The sequence below is a fragment of the Muscardinus avellanarius genome (genome assembly GCF_963383645.1).
Source record: "Muscardinus avellanarius genome assembly, chromosome: 1".
Lineage (NCBI taxonomy): Eukaryota > Metazoa > Chordata > Mammalia > Rodentia > Gliridae > Muscardinus > Muscardinus avellanarius.
Genome location: NC_137786.1, coordinates 103,074,558 through 103,093,350, shown reverse-complemented (window position 1 = coordinate 103,093,350; position 18,793 = coordinate 103,074,558). Strand labels below are relative to the sequence as shown.

Below are 18,793 nucleotides of genomic sequence, written 5' to 3'. Positions count from 1 at the left end.
TGTGTGTGTGTGTGTGTGAGACTAGGAATTGGATCCAGGGTTATTGAACCTCTCAGCTACACCACCAGCCCTCTATAATTTTTATTTTGAACTAAGGTCTCACTAAGTTAATGAGAGCCTCACTATTTGCTGAGGCTGTTTTCAAACCTGCAATCTTTCTATCTCAGCCTTCCAAGTACTGAGATTGTGTGCAACACCATGCCTAGCTTTCAGTAGGTTTATTATGAACTTTCTTGTATGTCATTTAATGACTCTATAAACATACTTATGTTAGATAGATTCATAGGAGTTGTATTTTATGTGTTGAGGTGAGAATATTTAGATTACATAATTTTCTGAAATATATTTCAAAAGTACTTTTACTAGCCGGGTGTGGTTGTGCAAATGTGCAAAACCAGCATTTGAGAGGCTGAGACAGGAGGACTGCACAGGTTCAAAGCCATCCTCAGCTATTTAGTGAGGCCCTTTGCAACTCAGTGAGATTCTGTTTCAAAATAAAGAATTTTTAAAAATAGGACTGGGGGTGTCGCTTGGAGGTTAAATGCCCCTGGGTTCCATCACCAGTACTTAAAAAAAAATACAGTAGTTTTACTAATACTAACAAAATATGAGAGTTCCAGTTGCTCCATATCCTTTCAACATTTCATGTTGTCTTTACAATTTTAACTATTTCATTGAATATATAATGATACCATATTGTAATTTAATCAGCATCTTCCTGGTGAGTCATAAAGTTCTTCACATTTTCACATGTCTATTGACCATTAGGAAATATTCTGGTAAAGTGCTGGTTTTGGTCTTTTTTCCATTTGGGGCATTTGCCTGCTTGCTTTTTCATCTGTAGAAATATCTTCTATATTCTGATATAACTCCTTCTTCAGATATATGTATTACAAACATCCTTTGCCACACTGGGGTCTTGTTGAGAAAGTTTTTTATCTGTGCCTATGTGTTGTAGTGTTGGACCTATGCCCTATTCAAGGAGCATCGAGTTCTCTGGTTTGATTTACAAGTCTGTGATCCATTTGATTTGACTCTTGTGCAGGGTGAGAAAGTGGGATTAATTTCCAATTTTCTGCATATGGTTAACCAGTTTTGCCAACACCATTTGTTGAAGAGGCTATCTTTTTTCCAGTGTATTTTTTTGGCCCCTTTGTCAAAAATCAATTGGCTAAAAGTATGTAGACTTGTTTCTGGGTCTTCTATTCTGCTCCATTGTTCTATGTATCTGTTTTTGTGCCAGTACTGTGGGGAGCCATTAAGGCTTTCCCCTTTAAGAACACTTCTGACTGTCCTTTGCCCAGAGCCAATAAGGTTTGGGGTCATGGAAAGTTCAACGTCTGAGAGAAGCTCAGGTGGAATTGATTGCTTTGACCGTTAAGCGCACAGGTGGTGACGGCACAGGCTTGATTGGTTTGACCGTTACGTGCGTAGGTGGTGACGTCACGAGGGTTGGTTGACCGGGAGCGGTATAAATAGGACGAGAGCGATAAAACCGGGATCGGTCAGTAGAGATATCGACCCGGGAGTGTACTGGCGATCCTTCCATGAGAGAATAAAGTATTCTATGAATAAAATTCATTGAATAAAATTCTTTTCATCCTCACTCCTCTCTTCAGAACCCGTACTTTTGCGGGCTGGCTCCGGCACAGTACCATGCTGTTTTTATTTCAATGGCTTTGTAGTATAGTTTAAAGTTAGGTATTGTGATTCCTTCTGCATGATTTTTGTTGCTGAGAACTACTTTTGCTATTCTGGGCTTTTTGTTATTCTAAATAATTTAAGGACTGATTTTTTATGTCTGTGAGGAATGATTTTGGTAGTTTAATGGGCATTGCATTAAATCTGTAGATCACTTTTTGAAGGATGGCCATTTTAATGATATTTATTCTGCCTATCCATGAACATGGAAGATCTTTCCATCTTCTAAGATCTTCATTGATTTCTTTTTTCAATTTTTTATAATTTTCTTTGTAGAGATCTTTTACCTCCTTGGTTAAGTGTATTCCTAAGTATTTTATTTTTGTGGTATATCCTGAGTGGAAATGTTTCCTGAATTTCTTTTTCAGTGGATTTATGGTTGGTGTACAGGAAAGCTTCTGATTTTTTAAGATTAAGATTTTATCCAGATACATTGCTGAATTTGTTGATCAGTTCTATAAGCCTTTTGGTTGAGTTAGTTGGGTTTTCTAAATATAGTATCATGTCATCTGCAAATAGTGAATGTTTGAGTTCTTCTTTTCCTATTTGTACTCCTTTGATATCCTTTTCTTGCCTTATTGCTCTGGCTAAAGTCTCTAATACTATCTTGAAGAGAAGTGGTGATAGTGGACATCCTTGTCTCATTCTTGTTTTTAGGGGGAATTCTTGAAGTTTTTCCCCATTTAATATGATGTTGGTGGTGGGCTTATTGTAGATTGCCTTTATGATGTTGAGATATGTTCCTTCTATTCCAATTCTCTGCAGTGTATTTTTATATCATAAATGGATGTTGAATTTTATCAAATGCTTTATCAGCGTCTATTGAGATGATCAAGTGATTTTTGTCTTTGATTCTGTTTATATGATGAATTACATGGATTGATTTTCGTATATTGAACCAGCCTTGCATCCCTGGGATGAACCCTACCTGGTCATGGTGTATGATTTTCCTGATGTGGTTTTGAATGCGTGTTGCTAGCATTTTGTTTACTAGTTTTGCATCCAAGTTCATCAGAGATATAGGCCTATAGTTTTCCTTCCTTGAAGTGTCTTTATTCGGTTTGGGTATTAGTGTGATGTTGGCTTCATAGAATGTATTTGGGAGAGTCCCGGTTTTTTCTATTTCATGAAATAGTTTGCAGAGTATTGGGGTTAGTCCTTCTATAAAGGTTTTACAGAATTCACTTGGAAAACCATCTGGTCCTGGACTTTTTTATAGCAAGCTCTTTATTGCTGTTTCAATCTCTTTGATTGTTATTGGTTGGTTTAAGTGATCTATATCTTCTTGACTCAGTTTAGGAAGGTTGTATTTATCTAGAAAGTTGTCGATTTCCTCCAGATTTTCCATTTTGTTGGAGTATAGTTTTTCAAAGTAGTTTCTGATAATCCTTTGGATTTCTACACTGTCACTAGTAATGTCTCCTTTTTCATCTCTTATCTCCAATATTTGGGTTGATTCTCTCTTTTTTTTTAGTTAGGTTGGCTAGTGGTTTATCTATCTTGTTAATTTTTTCAAGAAACCAGTGTTTGGTTTTGTTGATTTTCTGTATTTTTATTCTCTATTTCGTTAATTTCTGATCCAATTTTAATAATTTCCTGTCTTCTACTGGCTTTGGGGTTCAATTATTCCTACTTTTCAAGGGCTTTAAGGTGTGTCATTAGCTTATTTATTTGAAGATTTTCTGTTTTTCTTATGTGAGCACTCAGTGCTATAAATTTTTCTCTTAATACTGCCTTCAAAGTGTCCTAGAGGTTTTGATATGTTGTATCTTTATTTTCATTTGTTTCTAGAAATTTCTTGATTTCACCTCTTACATCTTCTATGACCCATTCTTCATTCAGAAGTGTGGTGTTCAGTCTCCACATGTTTATGTTGTTTCTCTGGGTCTTCTTATAGTTGATTTCTAGTTTCATTCCATTATGATCTGAAATGACACAGGGAAGTATGTAACATTTTTTAAATTTGCTAGTGCTCATTTTGTGTCCCAGGATGTGATCGATTTTGGAGAAGGTTCCATGAGCAGCTGAGAAAAATGTAAACTCCGCTGTAGTTGGGTGAAATATTCTATATGTGTCCAACAGGTCCATTTGGTTAATGGTGTTCTTTAGTTCTGAGGCATCTTTACTGACCCTTTGTCTGGAAGATCAGTCTAGTATTGTGAGAGGTGTGTTGAAGTCTCCCAGTATTATTGTGTTGGGATTTATGTGTGACTTCATGTCACAAAGAGTTTGATTTATGAAAGTAGCTGCCCCTATGTTTGGGGCATACATGTTGACTATTGTTATTTCCTCTTGCTGGATTATTCCTTTTACCAGTAAAACATGACCTTCTTTGTCTCTTCTAATAAGTTGGTTTTGAAGTCTAACTTGTCTGATATCATAGTTGCTACTCCTGCTTGTCTTCGAGTACCATTAGCATGGGTTACCTTGCTCCAGCCCTTTACCTTGAGTTTGTTCCTATCTTAACTTGTAAGGTGTGTTTCTTGTAAGCAGCAGATGGATGGATTCTGGCTTTTAATCCATTTTGCCAATTTATGTCTTTTTATTGGAGAGTTGAGTCCGTTTACATTCAGTGTGATTATTGAGAGATGATTTTTAATTTCTAACATGTTAAGATTTTATTTCTGTTTGAGATACTGTTTATTCTTCTTTACTTAGTTGTCTGCTTGATGGGAATTCTTGTTTCTTTGGTTTTGGTGTGTATTACCCATTTCCTCTTTGCAGTTAATCTCCTTGAGCATTTTCTCTAGCGCTGGTTTTGAAGACATAAATTCCTTCAGTTTCTGTTTGTCATGGAAGCTTATTATTTCCCCATCTAATTTGATAGATAGTTTTGCTGGGTAGGAAATTTTTGGCTGGACATTGTTTTCTTTTAGAGTTTAAAATATGTTACGCCATGCCCTACTGGCTTTCATGACTTGGTTTGGGAAGTCTGGAGTGATTCTAATTGGTTTGCCTCTGAATGTCACGTGGCCTTTTGTTTTTGTTGCCTTTAAGATTCTCTTCTTGGCTTCCACATTAGTCATTTTGACAATAATGTGGTGTGGGGATCCTCTTCTCTGATCCTGTCTAAAGGGAGTTCTATAAGTTTCCTAGACCTGTGTATCGACCTCTTGCTCTATGTTTGGAAAATTTTCTGCTATTACTTTCTTGAAGAGATTATTGATCCCTTTGGTTTCACCTTCTTTTCCCTCCTCTATTCCAAATTTTCTTAGGTTATCTCTCTTAAAATGGGCCCATGTTTCTTCAATGTCAGATTCCTGCTGTCGGATTTTTTTTTTCTAATTTAGAAACTATGCGTTCATTTTTGGAGTGATCAACTTCATTTTGGAGTGATCAACTTCATTTTGGAGTGATTCTTCATGTGGTCTAATCTGTTGTTCATACTTTGAATTGAGTCCTTTATTTCAATGATTGCATCCTTTATCTCTTTTGAATCTCTGAATTCTTTTCAGAAGTCCTCTATTATTTCTAAAGTTATTTTCCTGATTTTATCTTCTAGAGATCTCTGGATTTCTGTGTTATCAGATTCTGATGTTGTGGCATTCACTGCTCCATTGTTCTCTTTCCCATGATTTTGGAAGTTTGTGCCTTCTCTGGGTTCTTCCCTGGGTCACTATGAGTTCACTTAAGGTGCTCTGGATCTCAAGTCTGTGGTATCTCAGTCACCACTACTCCTTTACTGGGTTGCATCACAAAGTCTCAGACCCAGGGATTCAATTGAGGGTGTTTAGACCGTGGAGGGTGCCAGGTTGGGCATTCTCCAGCGGGGAGTTGTGACTATGGTGTGATATCTCTGCCACCACCACTCCCCCACTGGGTTGCACTGCTAAAATCTCTGGCCCAGGGAGACTATCTGCGCAAGTCCTTGGGAGTGCAGTACTGGGATTTCTCCCCTAGGGGCCGCAATTTGACTCACGGTTGTTGAGTGCGCTGATGGTAATGTAGTGGACTAGGTGGATTCGCAGCTGCCACTGCTGGCAATATGCACCACTACCACGCCCTTGGCCATGAGGCTGGTGTATTCCTTCTCTGGCTTTGAGCTCCTCTCTGAGTCCCTGCCAGGTGTGCTGTGCGCGGCCCTTGGGAGCTTTAGATGTTCCCTGCACCAAAAAAACTGCTGACTGCTGCCTGGCTGTTCAGCAACTGCTCACCTCGGCTCACTGTCCACCCCTCCTCTCTGGAGCCTGGTGGCTGGTTGAGTGCGTTGGTCTTGAGCCATCTGGTGAACTTGCTGCTGCCACCGGCAGTAAGGCACTGCTGCCACGTCCTCAGCCGTGAGGTTGGCATAGTTCTTCTCTGGTTTTGAGCCCCACTGAGTCCTTGCGGGGTGTGCTGATCCTGGCCCTTGGGAGCTTAAGACGCTCCTTGCACCGAGAAAACTGCTGACTGCTGCCCGGCTGTTCAGCAGCTGCTCACCTCGGCTCGCTATCCACCCCTCCTCTCTGGTGCTTGGTGGCTGGTTGAGTGCGTTGGTCTAGAGACGTCCAGTGAACTCGCCGCTGCCGCCGGCAGTAAGGTGCTGCTACTGCGTCCTAGGCCGCAAGGCCGGCGTACCTCCTCTCTGGATTTGAGCTCCGTTCTGAGTCTCCCTCCTCTCTGGAGCCTGATGCTGTGAGGGAAGATGTAGCCCGCGCCGCTCTGCACTGAGGCTCTGGCTGCTCCAGCCACTCCACGCCACAGCTCTGGTCACTCTGCGCCGTGGCAGCCACGGCACTACGGGCTGGTTTCTTTCTGGTGTCTCATTTTTCATGCCCTCTTTTTCTCTGTCCCTTTTACTTACAGTTTTTATTTCTTTGCTGATGGTGTTTTCTGACTCTGAAAAGCGCTGGTTTTGTGGTAATAGAGATTGATTCTTAGCGGAACTCGTAAGTGCCACTTTTCTCCATCGCCATCTTCCCAGATGTCAAAGCAGGGTCTTTTAAACCAGCTAAAGACTGGCTTTGTGCCTGCATGATCCTCCTGTCTCTACTTCCCAAGCATGGGGATTACACGTGTGCACCACCTCACCGGGCAACTTCTATATATATATATATAATTTTTTTTGGTGGTACTGGTTCCTGGAAGCCCTTCTACCTCTGGGCTACACTCCCAGACCTATTTTTACATTTTTATTTGGAAACAGGGTCTCCTAAGCCAGAGTTCCCAGCTGGCCTCGAACCTGTGCAATCCTCCTGTCTCTGCCTCCCAAGTGCAGGGATTACAAGTGTGCGCCACCAGGCCTGGCTGTATATATTCTTGATAAAATGTTTGTTACAGTTTGTGGTCCATTTTTACATAGGATCATTTACTTTCTTATTGTAGATATATGTGTATATTTACATATGTATATTATAACCCCAAACCTTAGTACAGGTTTTTCACTGCTTAAATAAAACCCATTTCTCATAATTTATTATTTTTCTTTTATATATATCTGGATTTTATGACTATAGGGGGTATTGGAGATTAAATCCAAGGATGTTCTACATATAAGCCAAACCTTCAGCCCCATTTTATTTTATTTTTTTTTTGAATTTCTTATTTTTTATTTTTATTTTTATTGGTGCACTGTATTCATACATCATAGTGGGATACAAAAAAACTTTTGTAGTCATACATGCACACATCGCCCAGTCAGCCCCCACCCGATCCCTACCCCATTCCCTCCCCATCCCTCCTTCCCATGCTTGGCTTAGTGGTTGACATCTAGTATTATAGCAATTTATCCAAAATTAAAAATTATAATCTCACATAACAGTTTAATTTGTCTGATACCAAGCTTTTGATAACTTAAAGATATCATTTCAATATTTCTTTTTGCTTTCTTTCTTACTAGAGAATATTTTTTTCTTTTTTTTTAGGTGAAACTATCATATATTTATATATTTATTTTTCAGAAAAAATCTATCCTTATATGGAATATGGACTCTAGATACCCAAAACGATCTCAAAAAAGAACAAAGCTAGAAGATATATATTTTCTGATTTCAAACCATATAAAGCTACAATAATTGAAACAGTGTAGTACTGTTCTAAAGGCAGATATATAAACCATTGGAATTAAATAAAAGCCTAGAGATAAATTCTTCCATATATTTTCGTTATTTTTACAAGGTTTCCATGAACATTTGGTGGAGGAAATAATCTTTTAACTAGATATTTTTGAAAAATAATAATTACATGAAAAAGAATAAAATTGGACCCTTACCTAATCCCATAAACAAATATTAACTCAAAATAGATAAAAATTCCTGCTGTCGGATTTTTTTTTTCTAGATTAGAAACTATGCGTTCATTTTTGGATTGATCATCTTCTAAGAGTGAGATTCTATTCTCCATGTGGTCTAATCGAGTGTTTATACTTTGAATTGAGGCCTTTACTTCATTAATTGCATCCTTTATCTCTTTTTGGCTCTCTCTGAATTCTTTTCGAAACACCTCTATTATTTCTACAGTTATTTTCCTGATTTGATCTTCTAGAAATCTCTGAATTTCTCTTTTATCCGGTTCTGATGTTGTGGGGTTGTGGGCATTCAGTGCTCTATTGTTATTCCTCTTTCCCATGATTTCAGAATTTTGTGCCTTCTCTGGGTTCTTCCCTTGAGTCACTACGATTTCACTTAAGGTGCTCTGGATCTCAAGTCTGTGGTCTCAGACCCCACTACTCCTTTACTGGGTTGTATCACAGAGTCTCAGACCCAGGGAGTCAATAGAGGCTGCTTTAGACTATGGGGGGGTGCCAGGTTGGGTGTTCTCCTATGGTGTGATATCTCTGCCACTGCCACTCCCCCACTGGGTCAAGTCCCTGGGAGTGTAGTACTGGGATTTCTCCTCTGGGGCCTGCAATTTGACTCACTGTTGTTGAGTACGCAGATGGTGCTGTCATGGAATTGGTGAATTCTCTGCTGCTGCCGCCGGTGGCAATATGGCGCCGCTGCCATGCCCTCGGCCGTGAGGCTGGCGTATTTTTTCTCTGGTTTTGAGCTCCGCTCTGAGTCCCTGCAGCGTGTGCTGAGCCCAGCCACTGGGAACTTTAGATGCTCCCTGCGCCAAAAAATCTGCTGAATCCCGCCTGGCTGTTCTGCAGCAGCTCACCTCAGCTCGCTGTCTGCCGCTCCTCTCTGGAGCCTGGTGGGCTGTTGAGTGTGTTGGTCTGTAGCCATCTGGTGAACTTGCCACTGCCGCCGGCAGTAAGGCGCTGCAGCTGCGTCCTCGGCCGTGAGGCCGGTGTATTTCCTCTGTGGCTCTGAGCTCTGTTCTGAGTCCCCTTCCTCTCTGGGGCCTGGTGCTGCAAGAAAAGATGGCACCCGCCGCTCCGTACCGCAGCTTTGGCCGCAGCACTGCAGTCTGGTTTCTTTCTGGTGTCCCGTTTTTCCAGTCCTCTTTTTCTCTGTCCCTTGTAGTTACTTTTTTTTATTTGTTTGTTTCTCTGGTGATGGTGTTTTCTGGCTATGAAAGGCATTGATTTTGTGGTAATAGAGATTGGTTGTTAGCGGGGCTCTTAAGCCCCGCTTTTCTCGGTCGCCCCCCATTTTATTTTTAATTTGAAATAAGTTCTCACTGAGTTGCTGAGAGCCTTGCTATGTTGCAGAAACTGACTTCAAATCTGTGATCCTCTGGTTTCAGCCTCTCAAGTACTGAAATTACAGACATGTACCACCATGCCCTGCTTATTTGCTTGTTTTTAGAAGAATTTTTCCATATGTGTTTATATAAGATATTTCATTTGTAGTTTTCTTTTTTCATAATGTGTTATCCAGGTTTGGATGTCATAAACTATTCAGATTATTCTAAAACTCAAATTATTATGGAAATGTCTTCTATTTTTTATTTTCTGAATTTGTAAAAATTGTTGTTCTTTTGGTGTGTATGGTAGTGGGTGGAACCCAGGGGCTTTTCTACCTCCTGGCTATACTCTCAGACCTATTTTATATTTTATTTGGAAACAGGGTCTCACTAAGTTGCTGAGAGCCTCACTAAGTAGTTGAGGCTGGCTTCAAACCTTTGTGTTGCTCCCGTCTCAGCCTCCTAAGTGCTGGGATTATAAGCATGCGCTACCATGCCTGGCTGGTGTTAATTCTCATATAAGTAGTTGGACAAATTCGCCAGTATGAAATAGGAAGATTTTAGTGGCATCTTCAATTTATTTATAAGAGATGGCTAATCATATTATCTTTCTTCTTGGTTTGCTTTTAGAAAACTGGGACTTAAAAGGATATTTTACATATATGGTAAATTTATTGATATGAAATTGTTTACAATATTCCCCTTTTAAAAATGTCTGTAGGAGCTGGGCATGGTGGCGCACGCTTGTAATTCCCACACTTGGGAGGCAGAGACAGGAGGATCGCGCAGGTTCGAAGCCAGCTGTGCTAGCTTAAAAGACCCTGTTTCCAAAAATAAAAAAGTATAAAATAAGTCTGGGAGTGTAGTCTGGAGGTAAAAGGGCTTCCAGAGACCCCAACCACCAAAAAATAAATGTCTGTAGGGCCAGTAGTGATGTTCTTTTTCTCACTTCTAATATTGCCAGTTGGAGTTTTCATTTGTTTCTTTATTTTTCTAAGAGTTTTTACTTTTATTAATTATTATAAACAAACAACTTTCAGAGTCAACTTACAGAGTCTCTCTGCTCTATATTTATCATTTATTTTATTTATTTTCACCGTGTGCAAGTATATGTGTATGTTGTATGTCCCTTTTTTCTTTATTTACATTTGATTCTATGTTCTTTTTCTAGCTTCCTGAAATGAGAGATTTGGTTATTAACTTTTAGTTTTTCTCTTCTAATGTGTACATTTAAGGTTCTAAGTCTCCCTGTAAATTTTTGTTTTGATATGTTAGTCCTTAATTTTTGCCCTGCTCAAAATATTTTATTTTATTTCAGTACTACAAATTGAACCCAGGGACATTCTATCTCCAACCTAAACCTCCAGCCCTACTTTTATCCTTTATTTTGAAACAGGGTCTAAGTTGCAGAGGGCCTCACTAAGTAGCTGAGGATGGCTGCGAGCCTGAGATCCTCCTGTCTCAGCCTCCCAAGTACTGGGATTATAGGCATGTGTCACCATGCCTGGCTTCTGCTCAAAATATTTAGAATTTTTTGTTGTGATATCTTCTTTAACTCATTGGTTTTATTACTTTATTTTTAAGCATTTGAGGTTTCTTGTTATATTTTACTTCTGCCTCAATTTCATTGTGGTCAAAGAGCATACTGAATATTTCAATTCTTTTTAAAAAATTGAGGCTTGTTTTATGACCCAGAATATGAACAATTTTTATAATATGATATATGCATGTAAAAAGAATTCTTTTTTAGTGTGCTGTGTGGTTAAATGATTTAATATTTTTGCATTGTTCATATTTTTAGTGTGCATTCTTTAGTATGCTGTGTATGCTAAATTAATTGAAATATTTTTGTGTTGTTTGTATCTTTAATATTAATGTGTTCATTTCTTCTTCTATTAGAAATTAAAAATGTTGCCGGGCGTGGTGGTGCACACTTGTAATCCCTCTGCTTGGGAGGCGGAGACAGGAGGATCGCGCAGGTTCAAAGCCAGCCTCTCTGGCTAAAGAGACCCTGTTTCCAAATATAAAATAGAATAGAAGAATAGAAGACCCAGAAACAAGTCCACACACTTTCAGCCAATTGATTTTTGACAAAGGGGCCAAAAACATACACTGGAAAAAAGATAGCCTCTTCAACAAATGGTGTTGGCAAAACTGGTTAACCATATGCAGAAAATTGAATGTTAATCCCACTTTTTCACCCTGTACAAAAGTCAACTCACGATGGATCAAAGACTTGGAAATTAAACCAGAGACTTTGAAGCTCCTTGAAGAGGGCATAGGTCCAACACTACAACACATAGGCACAGACAAACATTTCCTCAACAAGACCCCAAAGGCACAACAAATTAAAAGGAGAATCAATACATGGGATTGCATGAAACTGAAGAGCTTCTGTTCAGCAAAGGAAACTATCAAGAACCTCAATCGAGAGCCAACAGAATGGGAGAAGATTTTTGCCACCTACACCACTGATAGAGGACTAATATCTAGAATATACAGAGAACTCAAGAAACTCAACACTAAGAAAACAAAGCATCCAATAACAAAATGGGCAAATGAACTAAATAGACACTTCACAAAAGAAGAAATTCAAATGGCCAATAAATGCATGAAAAAATGCTCAACATCACTGGCAATCAGAGAGATGCAAATCAAAACTACCCTGAGATTTCACCTAACTCCAACTAGAATGGCCATCATTCAAAACACAAACAACAACAGATGCTGGCGAGGATGTGGAGAAGTGGGAACTCTAAGACATTGTTGGTGGGATTGCAAATTAGTGCAACCACTTTGGAAAACAGTATGGAGAATCCTCAGAAGAATGGGAACAAATCTTCCATTTGATCCAGCAATACCACTGTTGGGTATCTACCCAAAAGAAAAGAAACCAAACTACCAAACTAATGCATGTGTATCTATGTTCATAGCTGCACAATTCACCATAGCCAAACTATGGAACCAGCCGAGATGTCCATCAACAGATGAAAGGATTACAAAACTGTGGGATATGTACACAATGGAATTTTACTCAGCCATCAAAAAAAACTCAATTACATCATTTTCAGGGAAATGGATGGAACTGGAGGACATTATGCTAAGTGAGATTAGTCAGGCACAAAAAATAAGAAATCAGATGCTTTCCCTAATATGTGAGAGTTAGGGAGAAATGGGTCATAGGAGGAACTCTCGGAAGAGGATCAGTAACTTTTAACTCTGTTTACATTGTCTTTGGATATACAATTTTTTTTTATTTTTTAGGGAGTTTATTTACTCTTTTGTTGCCTGTGCCATTGAAATCATATCCAAGAAATCACTTCCAATTTCAATGTTGTGAGGTTTTATGACCCAGATTTTCTTCTAAAAGCTTATAGTATTAAGATTTATATTTAGGTCTTTTATCTATTTTGAGTTAATATTTGTATATGTGTTAAGGGTCCAATTTTATTCTTTTTCATTTATTATTATTTTTCAACAATATTTAGTTAAAAGACTAGTATTTCCTCCACCAAAAGTTCATGGAAACCTTGTCAAAAATAACTTGACAATGTATGGAAGAATTTATCTCTAGGCTTTTATTTAGCTCCAATGGTTTATATATCTGCCTTTAGAACAGTACTACACTGTTTCAATTATTGTAGCTTTATATGGTTTGAAATCAGAAAATATACATCTTCTAGCTTTGTTCTTCTTTGAGACTGTTTTGGGTATCTAGAGTCCATATTCCATATCAGGATAGATTTTTTCTGAAAAATAAATAAATAAATGTATGATAGTTTCACCTAAAAAAAAAAAAGAAAAAAATATTCTCTGGTAAGAAAGAAAGCAAAAAAAGAAATATTGAAATGTTATCTTTAAGTCATCAAAAGTTTGGTACCAGACAAATGAAACTGTTATGTGAGATTATAAAAAAAATAAATAAATAAATAAAATAGGTCTGCAAGTGTAGTCCAGTGGTAGAAGGGTTCCATCCCCAGTACTACCAAAAAAAAAAAAGGAAGAAATTGAATATGTTGTAATAAATCTTCCAAAATGATGGAAGCTTGTCTATTTTGTATTTGGTTCTACCATCTTAACTTTTTATACTTTGTAGTTATTTTTTGGGGAAAATATTCAGTCTTAAATCTCATATATTTCTGGTCTATTTACATCTTTACTGTTAAGAAACATTTTTCTGGCTGGGCGTGGTGGCACATGCTTCTAATTCCTGTGCTTGAGAGGCGGAGACAGGAGGATCAAGCAGGTTGTAAGCCAGACTCACTGGCTTAAAAGACCCTGTTTCCAAATAAAAAATACAAAATAGGTCTGGGAGGGTAGCCCAGAGGGAGAAGGGTTTCCAGGAACCCCGGTACCACAAAAAAAGAAACATTTTTCTTTATTCTAAGTAATATATCTCTCCTTTAAGGCTCGCTCCTTTGCCTTATGTGAATATATCTAAATTGAGTTAAGTATATAGTGTTTGTATTATCCCATTTTAAAACTTTCAATCTCTCTCTCTCTCTCTCTCTCTCTCTCTCTCTCTCTCTCTCTCACACACACACACACACACACACACACACACTTTATAGCATCTAGTTGATTTCTTAAAATATAGTCTGACAATTTAGATTATTCACCTAATTGTAACTAATAATATATCTAATATGTTTTCATCTGTTACTCACAACTAGTTATTTTTTCATTTGTCCCTAAAGTGTTATTACCCACTTGGGTTATTCAACTACTTGTCATTTTAAGATCATTTTTTTCTTCAGTTACTTTTTGTTACTATTTTGGTGATTATCTAAAAAGTTACAGCATGTATCTTTGATATATAAGAATCTAGTAGCCGGGCGTGGTGGCGCGCACGCTTGTAATCCCCACACTTGGGAGGCAGAGACAGGAGGATCACGCAGGTTCGAGGCCAGCCGCGCGGCTTAGGAGACCCTGTTTCCAAATAAAAATGTAAAAGTAGGTCTGGGAGTGTAGCCCGGAGGTAGAAGAGCTTCCAGGAACCCCAGTACCACCAAAAAAAAAAAAAAAAGAATCTAGTACAAATTATTTATTTTTGTACTTCCATGAGATAATGCTTTTACCCTTAGAACTCTATACCTTGGCTTTCCACAATTTTGCTATTATTACCTTAAATTTCATATTTTAATTTGTTTAAGAAACTATTATTATTTCCTAGGATCATTAACATTTGACCAATAGTCACTTATATTCACCCTTCCTGTTACTTTTTATTTCTGCCTGCAATTCTCTGATACCTATAGAACTCTTTTCCATCTCCCAAAGAATTCTACTAAAACTATTATTTTAGTGCAGGTATAACTGTGAAGAATTTTCATACTTTTCTTTTGAAAACTATTTTTGAAGGATGTATTTGCTGATAATATAATTAAAGTCTGATAATAATTTTATTTCAGATCTTAAAAGACATCATTTCTTTGTCTTTTGGTTTCATGGATTTATGTTAATAAGTCAGCTCTCAAGTTTACTTTTTAATACATCGTTTTTATGTGGTTGCTTTTAAGATATTTTTTTTTATTTTGTTCTTCATCACTTTTTCTATTACATACCTATTTGTGCTTTGTTTCTACTTTACCTTTTGGGTCTTACTGAGCATCATTGTAGACTTAGACCCTTCCTTCCTTCCTTCATTTCTTCCTTCCTTCTTTCCTTCCTTCCTTCCTTTTTTTTCTTTCTTTCTTTCTTCCTTCCTTTCTTTCACGGGTCTGGGGATGGAATCCAGGGGCATTTGACCTCCGAGCCTCACCCCCTGGAGTGGAGGGCCTCACTAAGTAGCTGAGGCTGTCCCAGAATCGTGATCCTCTGGTTTCTGCCTCCCAAATGCTGGGATTACAAACGTGTGCCACCACGCCTGGCTGGTTTAGACTTTTTCTAAAATTCTTGGTCATTATATTTTCAAATATTGCCTATTACCCACTCTTATTCTTTCCTGTATTCCTAGAATACAGTCACAAATGTTTTTCATTACATCTCATATCCCACTAATACTCTTTTGTACACTTTTCAGTTTTCATTTGAATATGTTATATTCACCTATCTTGCATTCATGAATCTTGTATTCTTTTATATGTATGACATTAAACAATAGTTTTAAGTCAGATAGTACAAATTTCAATTATAGAATTAATTTCCATTTTAAATTTCAACTCAGGTATAAGTATTGTCATATTAATTTCATTATTTTAGCATATTAGTCATCTTATATAACATTTTTCAGTTATTTGAAAATCTAGATCATCTGTAGAATTTTTGTGGGTTTTTTTCCACTTGGTTTTATCTGTTTTGTTTTTTTTTTTTTTTGGTACTAGGGATTGAACCCAGGGGCATCCTACCTTTAAGCTACACTCCCAGCCCTATTTCGTATTTATTTAGAAACAGGATCTCACTAGGTTGATGAGAGTCTCACTACTTGCTGAGGCTGTTCTTGAACCTGTGATCCTCCTGCTTCAGCTTCCCAAGTTCTAGATTACAGGCATGCATCAATATACCCAGCTTCTTTCAATTTTATCTATATCCATTCAGCGTGTGTGTGTGTGTGTGTGTGTGTGTGTGTGTGTGTAATTTTAAGAAATTAAAAGATGCATTTCTAACACAAGCATTTGAGAAAAACACACTGCAATGCTTATCATTTTCAAGATATTTAGCCCCCATTCTCTACTTTTCTCTTAATAATAGAAGTGGCCCATTTTCATTAGGTATGAATGTTGAATTATTTAGATCATGTTTACTACTAAATTCTAGTAAGTGAATTTCAAAATGTCAATCTACTCTTGTCTGGCAGAATCATCTAGATGTTAAGGAATGATGCATACTATGTGATTATACAAAGGAATGAGATGGGTTTTAAGTATTGATCTAACTAATCTCACTTAACTGATTACACAAACGAGGCTTCCTTGGCAAAAACAAAGAAATGAACTTGAATTTTCATGATGCTGAAACGTATCTGTAAAACTCCAACCAGATTTATTACTTATTGTTGTACATAGAAGCTATTTCATTTAGATAGCTGATGATAAATAGTAGGTCACTAAAGTCGGCTACCATATTTGTGTCTTGTATATTTATTTGTATTTGATTCTTTCCTCACTTTGAATGATGGTTAAAAACTATATTTAAAGAAAAAACTAAATGGACAGTAATTTTCCTTATTGTGTTATAACCTTGGGGAAATCAGTAATTCAAAGAAAGTATAAATATTAAAATTGTTAAATGATACTTGAGATTTAAAAATAAGTATAAGAAAATTTTTTTAGTTTCTCCTATTCTTCCAAAAGTTCAAAGAAGTTGTGTTGTAGTTATATCCGTATAAATTTTAAAAACTTAAAAATAATACAATCAGCTCACTAGACACCAAACAATTATAATTCAGATAAACTCATTACTATTCTAATCTATTAAAGTCAAAATAATACTTACTTATTGAAAAATTAAATTAACTAAAAAGAACTGAAGGTTATATTGAAGAACAAAACAGGAAAAAATTTAAACATCAAAAAGAAGTCATAGCCGGGCATGATGGTGCCCACTTATGATCCTAGCATTTGGGAGGCTGAGACAGGAGGATCACAGTTCACGGCCAGCCTCAGCTACTTAGTGAGGCCCTTTGCAACTCAGTGAGACCCTGCTTCAAAAAAAGAATGAAAAATAGGGCTGGGGTGTAGCTCAAAGGTAAATGCCCCTGGGTTCCATCCCCAGAAATGCAAAAAAAACAAATCATTATTTTGTTGATGAACACTCTTCATATCCACAATGTAAAAAAATCTGAGATTGACTAATAAAATTAAAGGACAGCCAAAATTCAGATGAAATTTCCTCTTTTTGAAAGGCGAGTAAAAGCACAGAAAAAAAGCACAAGCATTAAACTCTGGATTTTTTATTTTTGCGGTACTGGGGATGGAACACAGGGGCATTCTACCTTTGAGCTAGACCACAAGCTCTATTTTTTATTCTTTATTTTGAAACAGGGTCTCACTGAATTGCAAAGGGCCTCACTATGTAGCTGAGGCTGTCCTTGGACTGCAGTCTTCCTGTTTCAGCCTTTCAATTGCTGGGATTACAAGCCTGGGCCACCACACCCAGCTCTATTTGGATTTCTATTTACAGAGCAAAAGGAAGGACAAATCATGCTCTCAAAAGTTCTGAATTTTTTGGTGGAAATTAGGGGATAATTCACGTTCTGAGATTATTTTTAAAAGATTATGTCAAGCCAAGAATGGTGGAAGATGCCTGTAATCCCAGTACTTGGGAGGCTAAGACAGGAAGGTTGCCCATTTAAGGACAGGCTCAGCAATTTAGCAATACCTTCAGCAACTTAGCCAGAACCAGCTTCCAAATAAAATAAAATGAAATAAAATAGGACCGAGGGTGTGGCTCACAAGTTGAATGTGTGTCTTTGGATTCAACCACTGGCAAACACACACATACATACAAACACACACAAATATGTCATGTATGATTTGTTTTATTTAGTAAATGGCATGACAAATTGTGACATTTTTATAAATGAGAATTATTAAAAATTCCCAACTAAGTCGGGCATGATGGCACACGCTTGTAAATCCCCATGCTTGGGAGGCTGAGACAGGAGGATCCACAGGTTCGAAGCCAGCCTCAGCTACTTAGTGAGACCCTGTTTCCAAATAAAATATAAAATAGGCCTGGAAGTATAGCCCGGAGGTAGAAAGCCTCTGGGTTCCACCCCCAGTACCACACACACAAAAAAATTGCCAACTCTGGGATACATCAGCCATATTAAATTTTTTATTTGGAAATAGGGCTCCATAAATTGCTGAGGATGTCCTCAAACCAGCACTGCTCTTGTCTCAGTTTTCCAGGTACTGAGATTACTGGCTTGCACCAACATGCCTGGTTATTCAAAAAATTTTAATCCCAATATTAGTGGAACACTTACAATGAACTAGATAAATAGCATACAAGTAAATAAAATAATCCCTAGTATGTATAATGCTCACAAGAGGAAAAGGGTTAAATATTTTAATGAAGTGCATATTTATATACAATTTGAAAAGAAGCATGTGAGGGTTTATACTCATGGCTACTGAGTGGGCTTAACCTATTAGGATAATCAGCCAAAAGGCCAGGGTAACAAAGACTTTGAAGAGATAAAATTATGTTAAAGACAAGTGCCACAAATATATAAAAATTCAAGATTTCATTAGAGCTTCATAATATTTCATTTAAATCATTAACTTAAATACATCAAAGTAAAAATTTTGTACTATTTGAGTAATTTCTATATCTACAAATGTATCAAGAAAAAAGAGAAGGGACATATGTTTTCTCTAATATGCTCAAACTAGGGAATATTAGGAAAACCAGAGGGACTCCAGATAATGTAGGGGAAACCTCAGAGCTACATCCGAAACTGTGTAAAAGTATGAATGTAGCATGGTTAACCTGGACACTCATTGTTGGGAGAGGGAAAGTGTAAGTAGGGGAGAGGGCACCAAGCACAGTCTGAATGTATGCCAAATTCAATATGATCCACGTTAAAAAAAATGTATCA

At 37.5% G+C, this 18,793-nt stretch overlaps 1 protein-coding gene across 2 annotated transcripts in view; it reads right to left on the bottom strand.

Annotated features, from left to right (window-relative positions):
* Nucleotides 1-18,793, bottom strand: part of LOC308274983 (protocadherin gamma-C4) — a gene marked incomplete at both ends in the record, with an annotated part of 798,148 nt that overhangs the window by 336,738 nt on the left and 442,617 nt on the right. The gene's annotated exons all lie outside the window — the stretch shown is intronic.